Source organism: Molossus molossus, unplaced genomic scaffold (genome assembly GCF_014108415.1).
Source record: "Molossus molossus isolate mMolMol1 unplaced genomic scaffold, mMolMol1.p scaffold_m16_p_12, whole genome shotgun sequence".
In the NCBI taxonomy this organism is placed as follows: domain Eukaryota; kingdom Metazoa; phylum Chordata; class Mammalia; order Chiroptera; family Molossidae; genus Molossus; species Molossus molossus.
The window spans coordinates 78,903,959-78,914,175 of NW_023425347.1; positions in this window are offsets into that span (position 1 = coordinate 78,903,959).

The following is a 10,217-nucleotide window of genomic DNA, read 5'->3' on the forward strand; positions in this document are numbered from 1 at the left end:
CTGGGGACAGAACTGAAGATATTTCAGAAGTGAGGCAGCTCGATGAGTGACTTCCCAGGGTCTGTCTGACTCGGGAGACTGGTAGGGCCTGGTGATGTTCTTTGGGATGGGGTTTCTGAGTCCAGTTTGGGCTGGTTGAATTGGTGCTTGCAAGATGTCGAAGCCGGGATGTCCAGCAGACAGTTAGATATACAGGCTGTCAACCTCAGGAAAGAGGTCTGGACTGGAAATTCTTATTTGGCACCATCAGCATAAAGCTAACAATAAAAATGCTGTCTAGCTTTCATTGAGCACTTACTAAATGTGAGACTCTTTTATTCTAAGTTCTTTTTTTTTTCTTTATTGATTTTTTTTAGGGAGAGGGAGAAAGAGATAGAAACATCAATGAGAGAGAACATTGATTGGCCGCCTCCTGCATGCCCCACACTGGGCCCACAACCTGGGCATGTGCCCTGACCGGGAATCAAACCAGCGACCTCTTGGTGCATGGGTGGATGCTAAACCACTGAGCCATGCCGGCCAGGCTCTTCTAAGTTCTTCACGGACAGTAACTTATTGATTCCTCACAACAATCCTATGCAGTGCCTCACTTTAGAGGCAGGATTCGAACCCCAGCTGTCCAGCTCCAGATTCCAAGCTCTTTTTTTTCCTTTTTTAAACTTTTATTTTAAATATTTTTTCTTTATTGATTTGAGAGAGAGAGGGAGAAGGAAAGAAAGAGAAACATTGATGAGAGAGAACATCGATTGGCCACCTCCTGCACGCCCATCACTGAGGATTTGGCCCACAACCTGTGCATGTGCCCTGACTGGGAATCGAACTGGTGACCTCTTGGTGCATGGGTCGACACTCAACCACTGAGCCACACCGGCTAAGCTGAAATGCTTAGTATTTTAATTTCTAGAAATTAATTGCCATATAAAAATTAACTCAAAATAGATCAAAGAACTAAACAGAAAAGCTAAAACTATAAACTCTTAGAAGAAAACATAAGGGAAAGCTTATGGCATTAGATTTGGCAAAGATTTCTTGACTATGACACCAAAAGCACACGCAACAAAAGAAAAAAAGATAAATTGGATTTCATTAAAGTTAAACTTTTTTGTACATTGGACACTATCAGCAGAGTGAAAAGACAACTCACAGAATGGAAGAAAATATTTGTAAATCATATATCTACTAAGTGATTTATATCCAGACTAAATAAAGAACTCCTAAAACTCGACAACAACAATTAAAACAAACAAACCACAACCCAATTAATAGAGGAGCAAAGGACTTGAATAGATATTTCTCTAAAGAAGATGTACAAATGGCCCATAAGCAAATGAAAAGATGCTCAACATCACTAATCATTAGGGAAAAACAAACCAAAACTGTAAGATACCACCTCACAGCCATTAGGATGGCTACAGTAGAACAAAAGAGTGTTGGAGAGGATGTGGGAAAATTGGAATCCTTGTACACTATTGTTGGGAATGTAAATGGTACAGCCACTTTGGAAAACAGAATAGTATAGCAATTTCTAAAAAATTTTAAACAAAATTACTATATAATCCAGCAATTGCATTTCTGGGTATATACCCAAAAGAATTGAAAGCAGAGCCCCAATGGTGTGGCTCAGTGGTTGACCTTTGACCCATGCACCAGAAGGTCGCCAGTTCGATTCCCAGTCAGGGCACATGCCCAGGTTGTGGGCCCAATCCCCAATGGGGGGGCATGCAGGAGGCAGCCAATCGATGTTCTCTCTCATCGATGTTCTTCTCTCTCTCTCCCTCTCCCTTCCTCTCTCTAAAAATCAATAAAGAGAAAAAAGAATTGAAAGCAGGGACTTGAACAGATATTTGTAGACTAATGTTCATAGCAGCATTATTCACAGTAGTCAAAGATGGAAACAACCTAAATGTCCATCAACAGATGAATGGATAACAGAATATGGTATTTACATACAATGGAATATTATTCAGCCTTAAGAAGGAACGGAATTCTGGCACCTGTTACAATATGGATACTCTTTGAAGATATTATACTAACTGAAATAAGCCAGTCACAAAAGTACAAATATTGTACCTTCCACTTATATGAGGTACCTAAGTACTCATATTCATAGAGACACAAAATAGAATGGTGGTTGCTAGGGGCTGGGTGGAATTGGTAACGACAAGTTAGTGTTTAATGAATACAAAATTTCAGTTTGGGAAGATGGAAAAATTCTGGAGATGAATGGTGGTCATGGTTGCACAACCATGTGAATGTACTTAATGCCACAGACCTATACACTTAAAAATGGTTTAAATGGTAATTTTTTTTTTTTTTATCCTCACCTAAGGACATTTTTCCATTTTTTGTTCAGATAGAGTAGGGGGGAGAGAGAGAGAAACATCGACGTGAAAGGGACACATCGAGTGGCTGCCACCCACATAATCCAACCAGGGTCAGGGACAAACTGCAACCGTGGCACGTGCCTTTAGCAGGAACCAAACCTGGGTCTCTCTGGACCACAGGTCGATGCTCTAACCGCTGAGCTAAATCGGCCCGGGCTAAATGGTAAATTTTATGTTATGTATACTTTACTGCAATAAAAAATAGATGAAAATAAAAAGGGTAACTTTAACTCTTAAAGATATTATTTAAAATCTGAAAAATATTTTATGTTTGAATTAAATTTGTACTTTCCAAACAAAAATAGTATACCTTACAGTTCCCACTGTTTTAAAATTTAAACTCAAATTTTGGTTATTGAATTTTAATAATATATATGTAAGTTTTAAATTAGCACAAGTGATCACATAGAATGATAGAATTGAAATAACTTAAGTTCTGTTTCGTAGGCTTTGCAGTCATTGTGTCACTGTTGTTTATTCTGAAACTACTGTTTAAACCCAGGAATATTTAGTGTCACAGAGTTGGAGACACCAACTGAGCCCAAAGCAAGCCGGAGTGATTCCAAACCATTAAGAAATTACTTTCAAAATGCACATGTGTATCTGAGTCTGTGTATGTGAAGAGGTGACTAAGTGAGATTTCTCCTTTTTAACTTCCAATAAACACAATGTTTATTAAAAGGTAAGTAATAGGCCCTGGCCAGTTTGGCTGGTTTGGCTCAGCAGTTAGAACATTGGCTGGAGGACCAAGAGATCAGGGATTAGATTCTCGGTCAAGGGCACATACCTGGGTTGCAGGTTCAATTCCGGGCCCTGGTCAGGGTCATGTGGGAGGCAACCAATCAATGTTTTTCTCTCTTCCCCTCCCTCCCTTCCACTCTATCTAAAAAAAAAAAAAAAAAATCAATGGGAAAATATCCTCAGTGAGGACTAACAAAAATAAATTAATTCAATTAATTTAAAAAGGTAAGTAATAAATTTGAAACTTACATATATACATAGCCCAGCTGGTGTGGCTCAGTGGTTGAGCGTCAACTCTTGCACCAAGAGGTTCTCGGTCAGGGCACATGCCCAGGTTGTGGGCTAAATCCTCAGTGGGGGGAATTCAGGACACAGCCAATCGATGTTCTCTCTTGTCAATGTTTCTATCCCTCTCTCTCTCTCTCTCCCTTCCTCTCTCGCTAAAATCAATAAAGAAAAAAAAATTTTTAAGAAAACTTACATATATATAGAAAACTCAACAGTATCTGTGGCAGCAATTTAGAACTTAGATTAATAGCCCTGGCAGGTTTGGCTCAGAGGTTAGAGCGACGGCCTGTGGTCCAGAGAGACCCGGGTTCAGTTCCCGCTAGGGGCGCGTACCTTGGTTGCGGTTTGTCCCCGGCCCTGGTTGGGTTGTGCAGGTGGCAACCACTCGATGTGTCCATTTCACGTCGATGTTTCTCTCTCTCTCCCTCCCACTCTATCTGAACAAAATATCAAAAAATGTCCTCGGGTGAGGATTAAAAAAAAAAAAGCAACCCATTTTTAGTCATTTTTATTATGGTGCCTAAATGTTCTAGTGACAGCCTGGCCAGTGTGGTTCAGTGGCTGAGCATCGACCCATGCATCAAGAGGTCACTGGTTCAATTCCCGGCCAGGGTACATGCCCAGGTTGTGGGCCCATTCTCCAGTCTGGGGCCTGCAGGAAGTGGCCAATTGATGTTCTCTCTCATCAATGTTTCCACCTCTCTCCCCCTCTCACTTCCTCTCTCTCTAAAAAATCAATAGAGGAAAAAAAAAAATTTTTTTTAAGTGTGCTACAGACAATGCACCAGTATTGCCCCACACTTGGGGCAGACCTCTACCATCATCCTACCTTGGTAGGCCACTCCCAACAATAATGGAATCCAGTTCCACCTGTGGACCAGTTACACCGGTGAACCAGAAGCCAGTGCCAGGGACTGCCCTTTGGAGACATTCAAGTTCTCAGCCCTCAGTTTAAAGGACTTCTCAGGTGTTGTCTCCTGCAGGAAGCGTTCCTTGCCATTCTCTCCTTCCCTGAATCTGGATCAAATATTTCTCCTTTATATCCCCACAGTACCCTGTGCCTGGTTCTGTCACTGAACTTTACATTGTGTTGTAGTGGTCTCCTTTCACTTCTAGGCTGAGCTCCCTGAAAGTAAGGACCTGGCCCTATGGATCAATTAGTGCTCCGTGTTACGGCCTCATCGTGTCACGCCTAACATGGCTGTCTGGAAGCAAAAGGGGCTGGGGAAGGGGTTGGTAGTACACAGGAGTTGAGCTGCACCGGGAAGTCAAGGCCCCTTGAGGTGAAGAGTGGGCCTTGCAACTAACAAAACTCTTATCCTGTGTGTTTGCTTAAAGAACGGATCGCCCATTTCACTAGCCCCAATGTTCGCTAGCTCACAGAGGTCAGGGGACTTGCCCACAGCTACAGAGTGGGGTGAATCAAGCCTGGATGGGCACTTTCTGACCTCTCAGCCGGAACCCCCACAGTAGCCCCGCGCTGGACCCGGCAGCTCCGACCTCGCCTATCGAGCAAGGTGCTCATTTAACCACGAGGGGGCGCCAGACGCACGTTCACGGGGAGGCCGGGCCCGGGCTTGGGGAGGGTGGCGTGACCGCTGCTCGGAGCGAGGCCCACCGGCCTGGGGCCGCTGGTGGAGCCCGGAGTCCTGGTAAACAAAGGGTGGGTGCTGGGCAGGGGAGGAGTGTTGTAAGAGAGCCGGAGTTCAAGAGGGTTGGCGGCGGGGTGGAGGGAGGAGGGAAGGGCAGTGGCTGCCTCTGGCCTGGCCTCGTCTGGCCCCGGGGAAAGGGCAGAGATGGAGAAAGGGGGGACTCTCCAGAGAGCAGGGCCGCTGCCTCCGCCTCCACTCTCCTCAGTCTCGCTGGGAACAGACCGGACATTCCTAAGTCTCCGGCGGAAAACCTGGAAATAGACCCGGAGGCCAGCCTCCTGCAGCCTGGGCCAGTTCTTCCAGAGCTCGCCCTGCCCGGACTTCCCGGAAAGCCCGCCGGAGGCCGCCGCTCTCGTCCCCCTGGAACTTCCCCTGCACTCGTCCCTCCTGGCTCCTCCTTCCCAGGCCCCTGCCCTGAGCGCTAGGCCTGTATGCGCCCACCTCTAGGTCCGAGCCATGATCTGTCCCCCTGAGCCCGCTGCCTCCGGAGTCCTCTCTGGAGCCACATCTTTGACCACGAAAGCTGGGGATCATTCTTGACACCACTCTTTTCCGTTCCCCATGTCCAGCCCGTTTTCTCACCTCCTCTTCCTGCCTCTTGGTTTTCATCCACCATTCATGGACCCAGTGGTCATCACCTCGCCAGAATGGGTGCCCTTGCCTGGACTCCCAGCTACCACACTCAGGGACCTCTCCACTTCATCCCTTTCCCAGGTGGCAGCCCTGATCATCTTCTTCAACCATCAGTCAGTCGTCACCCACCTGCTGAAATCTTTCAATAACTTTCCAGACCAAACTCTTAGCATGGCCCACGGGGTCCTGAGTGATTGGTCCTTCACCATCCTTCACACTCTCTGTGTTCCAACTACACTGGCTGTGCTCACCACAGGGCCTTTGCAATGCTGTTACCTTTCTGCCTTGTTCGGTCGCTCTTGTTCCTTCAGATCTCGGCTCTAGCATTGCCGTCTCAGGGACACCCTCCCTAGCCTCCCTGAGCAGGCCAGATCTCCTTATTGTTGTCTCCCCTAGCACCCCATACTTCTCCTTCATGTATTTGTCATACAGTTACCCACCCCACCCCCTTACCTGCGGTTTTGTTTTCCACAGTTTCAGTTACCTGCGGTCAACCATGGTCCAAAAATATTAAGTGGGAAATTCCAGAAATAAACAATTCACAAGTTTTAAAATGTATGCCATTCTGCCCTACCGGTTTGGCTCAGCTGTTAGAGCATCAGCCTGAGGACCAATGAGTTGCGGGTTTGATTCCTGTCAAGGGCACCTACTGCAGCTGCGGTTTGCCCCAGAGACCAGGTTGAAGTTTCTCTCTCTCCCTCCCACTCTATCTGATGATAAAATAGAAAAATATCCTTGGGTGAGGATTAGATAAAAAAAATTAAAATGCATGCCATTCTGAATAGCATGATGCACTCTCTCGCCGTCCTGCTGTCCGCCTGGGAATGAAGCTCCCTTTGTCCAGCGTATCCACACTGTATGTGCTACTCACTCATTAGTCCCTTAGCAGCTGTCCTGGTTAGATCTACTGTCACAGTATTGCAGTGTTTGTGTTCAGGAAGACTTTATTTTACTTAATGGCCCAAAAGCACAAGAGCAGTGATGCTGGCAATTTACATGTGCCAAGGAGAAGCCGTAAAGTGCTTCCTTTAAGTGAAAAAGTGAAAGTTTTTAATAAAGAAAGAAAGAAAAAAATCCTATGCTGAGGTTGCTGAGATCTACAGTAAGAACTAATCTGAGAACTTTTGAAGGAAAAAGAAATGCATGCTAGTTTGCTGAGAGAGACCCCATTCACATAACTTTTATTACAGCATATTGTAATAATTATTCTATTTTATCATTGTTGTTAATTTCTTACCGTGCCAAATGTATAGTTTATCATAGGTATGTAAGTATGTATGTATGTATATGAAAAAACAAACATAGTATAGATAGAGTTCAGTACTATCTGTGGTTTCGGGCATCCACTGGGGTCTTGGAATGTAACCCCTGCAGATGGGGGGACTACTATAATTATAAGTGTCCATTTGCTTGTAATATTATTTAATTAATGTCTGTTTCTTCCACTAGACTGTAAGTTCCGTGAGGGTAAGGGCTACATCAACTTTTGCTCACTTCAAAATCTCCAGCACCTATGTGCCTGGCACACAGTAGGTGCCCAGTATTCTTGAATAAATAATGTTGTATGTTACATACTTTCTTCACACTTTGCTCTATTTTCTGAGCCTAAGCCTCTACCATCTCCTGTTTACACCTCAGCCATCACTTAAAAATTTTTTTTTTTCTTTATTGATTTTAGAAAGAGAGGAAGAGAGAGGGAGCAAGAGATAGAAACATCAGTGAGAGAGAACATCAGTTGGCCTCCTCCTGATGTCCCCCACTGGGGATCTGGTCCGCAACCTGGGCATGTGCCCTGACCAGGAATCGAACCAGCAACCTCTTGGTTCATGGGTTGATGCTCAAGCACTAAGCCACACTGGCTGGGCTCAGCAATCACTTTTAACTGGTCTCCAAGTTTACAATCAAGTCCCTACCGGTTTCCTATCCAACAGCCAGAATGTCTAATAAAAACGCCAATTTAACTACGTCACCTTTCTCACTCCCTTTTTAATAGCCCTCAGTGGCTTCTCATGGCTCTTGGAATAAAATTCAAACTCCTGACACAGTCTTACAAGGCCTTGTATGGTTTGGCTCACCTCATGCCAAGCTCTACCTCAATGGACCTTTCTTTTCTTTACTTTTTTTTTTTTTCAATCCTCACCCGAGGATATTTTTCCATTGATCTCAGATAGAGTGGGAGGGAGGGAGAAAGAGAGGGAGAGAGAGAGAGAGAAAAACATTGATGTGAGAGCTACACATTGACTGGTTACCTCCCACATGACCCTGACCACAGCTAGGGATGGATCACAATGGAGGTACATGCCCTTGACAGGAATCAAACCTGAGACTCTTTGGTCCATGGGCCGATGCTCTAACTGCTGAGCCAAACTGGCCAGGGTAATGACCACATATTTTTTTAAGTGTTTTTTCCTGTATTAATTTTTAGAGAGAGAGGAAGGGAGAGGGAGAGAGATATATAGAAACATTAATGAAAGAGAACATCGATTGGCCACCTCCTGCATGTTCCCCACTGGGAATCGGGCTACAACCTGGGCATGTGCCCTGACTGGGAATTGAACTGGCAACCTCTTGGTGCATGGGTTGATGCTTAGCCAGTGACCCACCTGCCAAGCACTGACCACATTTTTTTTAATCCTCACCTGAGGACACCTTTCCATTCCTTGCTCAGATAGAGTGGGAAGGAGAGAGAGAGAAACATCAACGTGAAAGGGACACATCGAGTGGCTGCCTCCCACACGACCCAACCAGGGCTGGGGACAAACCGCAGCCAAGGTATGTGCCCTTAGCGGGAACCAAACCCAGGTCTCTCTGGACCACAGGCCGACGCTCTAACCGCTGAGCCAAACCGGCCAGGGCTGACCACATTTTTTGTTTACATCTGCATCTGTTTGTGTGGTTATTTGGCTAATGTCCATCTTCCCCACCAGGGAGCTCCAGGAGCTTCCATGTCTGGTTTTTGCCTACCATCATATCCCTCTGGTGCTTAGCTGGTGCTCCACAATTTATTGAATGAATAAGTGATTCCCTTGCAGTCTTCAGAGGGTGCTGCCTTCAGGGAAATGTTGGTACCTCTGCCTCATTGTGAAGATGAGCTGGGGGCTGGGAGGGGTTGACAAAGGAGCTCTCACTGAGAGGGACCTAGAAGCTGTTCCCTGCCCCTCTTCATGCCCAACACCTATGACTTGGCCCACCTACCTCTCCTCCCCCACCCAGCTCTCCGTTGTTCCCGATGCCCAGCAACACTGGTCCTGCTCCCACTCCTCCTGGGCTTCCCACATACTGACCCCTCCACCTGCAGCTCTTCTCCCTGCTTTCACATGGCTGGTTCCTCCACCTCCTTCAGGACACATTTAATTGCTGCATCTTCAGAAGACACAATGGAAATACATTTATATATTTATCACGGGTCCCTAGATGCATTAGAAGCCTTTGACCATACATTAACAGAAAATCCAACTCCACTGGCTTAAAGGACAGTTGTGTAGTGGTAGGACTGCTTTTGAGGTTGGTTAATTCAGTGGTGGTCTCGAGGACTTAGGTTCTCCCCCCGGCTGCTCTGTCACCCTGGCAGTTGGCTTTGTCCTCAAGCTGGTTAGCAGGATGGATACAGCAATTCCAGGCGTCCCAGTCAGACCTCATGTCACACAAGCAGGGTTTTTCCATTGTTACGCGTCTTAGTTAACTCTTGCTGTGTAAGAAATTATCACAAAACTTAGCAGTTTAAAACCACCTTTATTATCTCACAGTTTCTGAGGGTTAGAAACCCAGGTGTGGGTTAGCTGGTTGGTTCTGGCAGAGGGTCTCATGAGGTTATTGTCAAGCTGTTGGCCAGGGCCAAAGTCATCTGAAGGCGTAACTGGGGCTGGAGAATCCACTTCCAAGCTTATTCACATGGCTGTTGGCAGGGGGCTTTGGGCCCTTGATGGGGTTTCTCCATAAGGCTGTCGTCCATGATGTCGGAACTGCCCTCCTCCAGGGGGAGTGATCCAAGAGCAAAAGCAACCAAGGCAGAAGCTGCAGTGTCTTTAACGACCGAATGTTGGCTGTGACACACCATCACTTCTGCTGTGTTCTGTCGCTCACTCAGCCCAACTCTGGTACATGGAAGGGACTACACAGGATGTGAACACCAGGAGGTGGGGACACTGGAAGGTTGACTGGCGACCACATGGTATATTTTTCAAGTGAGGGAGCCTCTCCTAGAAGCCCAGGAGGCTTTGCTTTATGTCTGCTGGTTGGAATTGGGTCACGTGCCCATACCTAAACCAATCACACATGAGGGCGTTTTGGCTCATTACGGTCATACCCTGTGGCTAGGTCCATCTCAGCTGATGCACAGAGTGGGATCCAGGAGGACGGTGGCCACCTGAACTCTCAGGACTCTGTTTGGAATGAGGAAGCGGGATGGGAATGGATACTGAGTCGGCACCTCAGAGTGTTCACAACACATACCTGCTCCCTGAGAGAAAAGGCTACACCTTTTCCTACTACTTATGCCCAGCACGCAGCCCATTGCCTG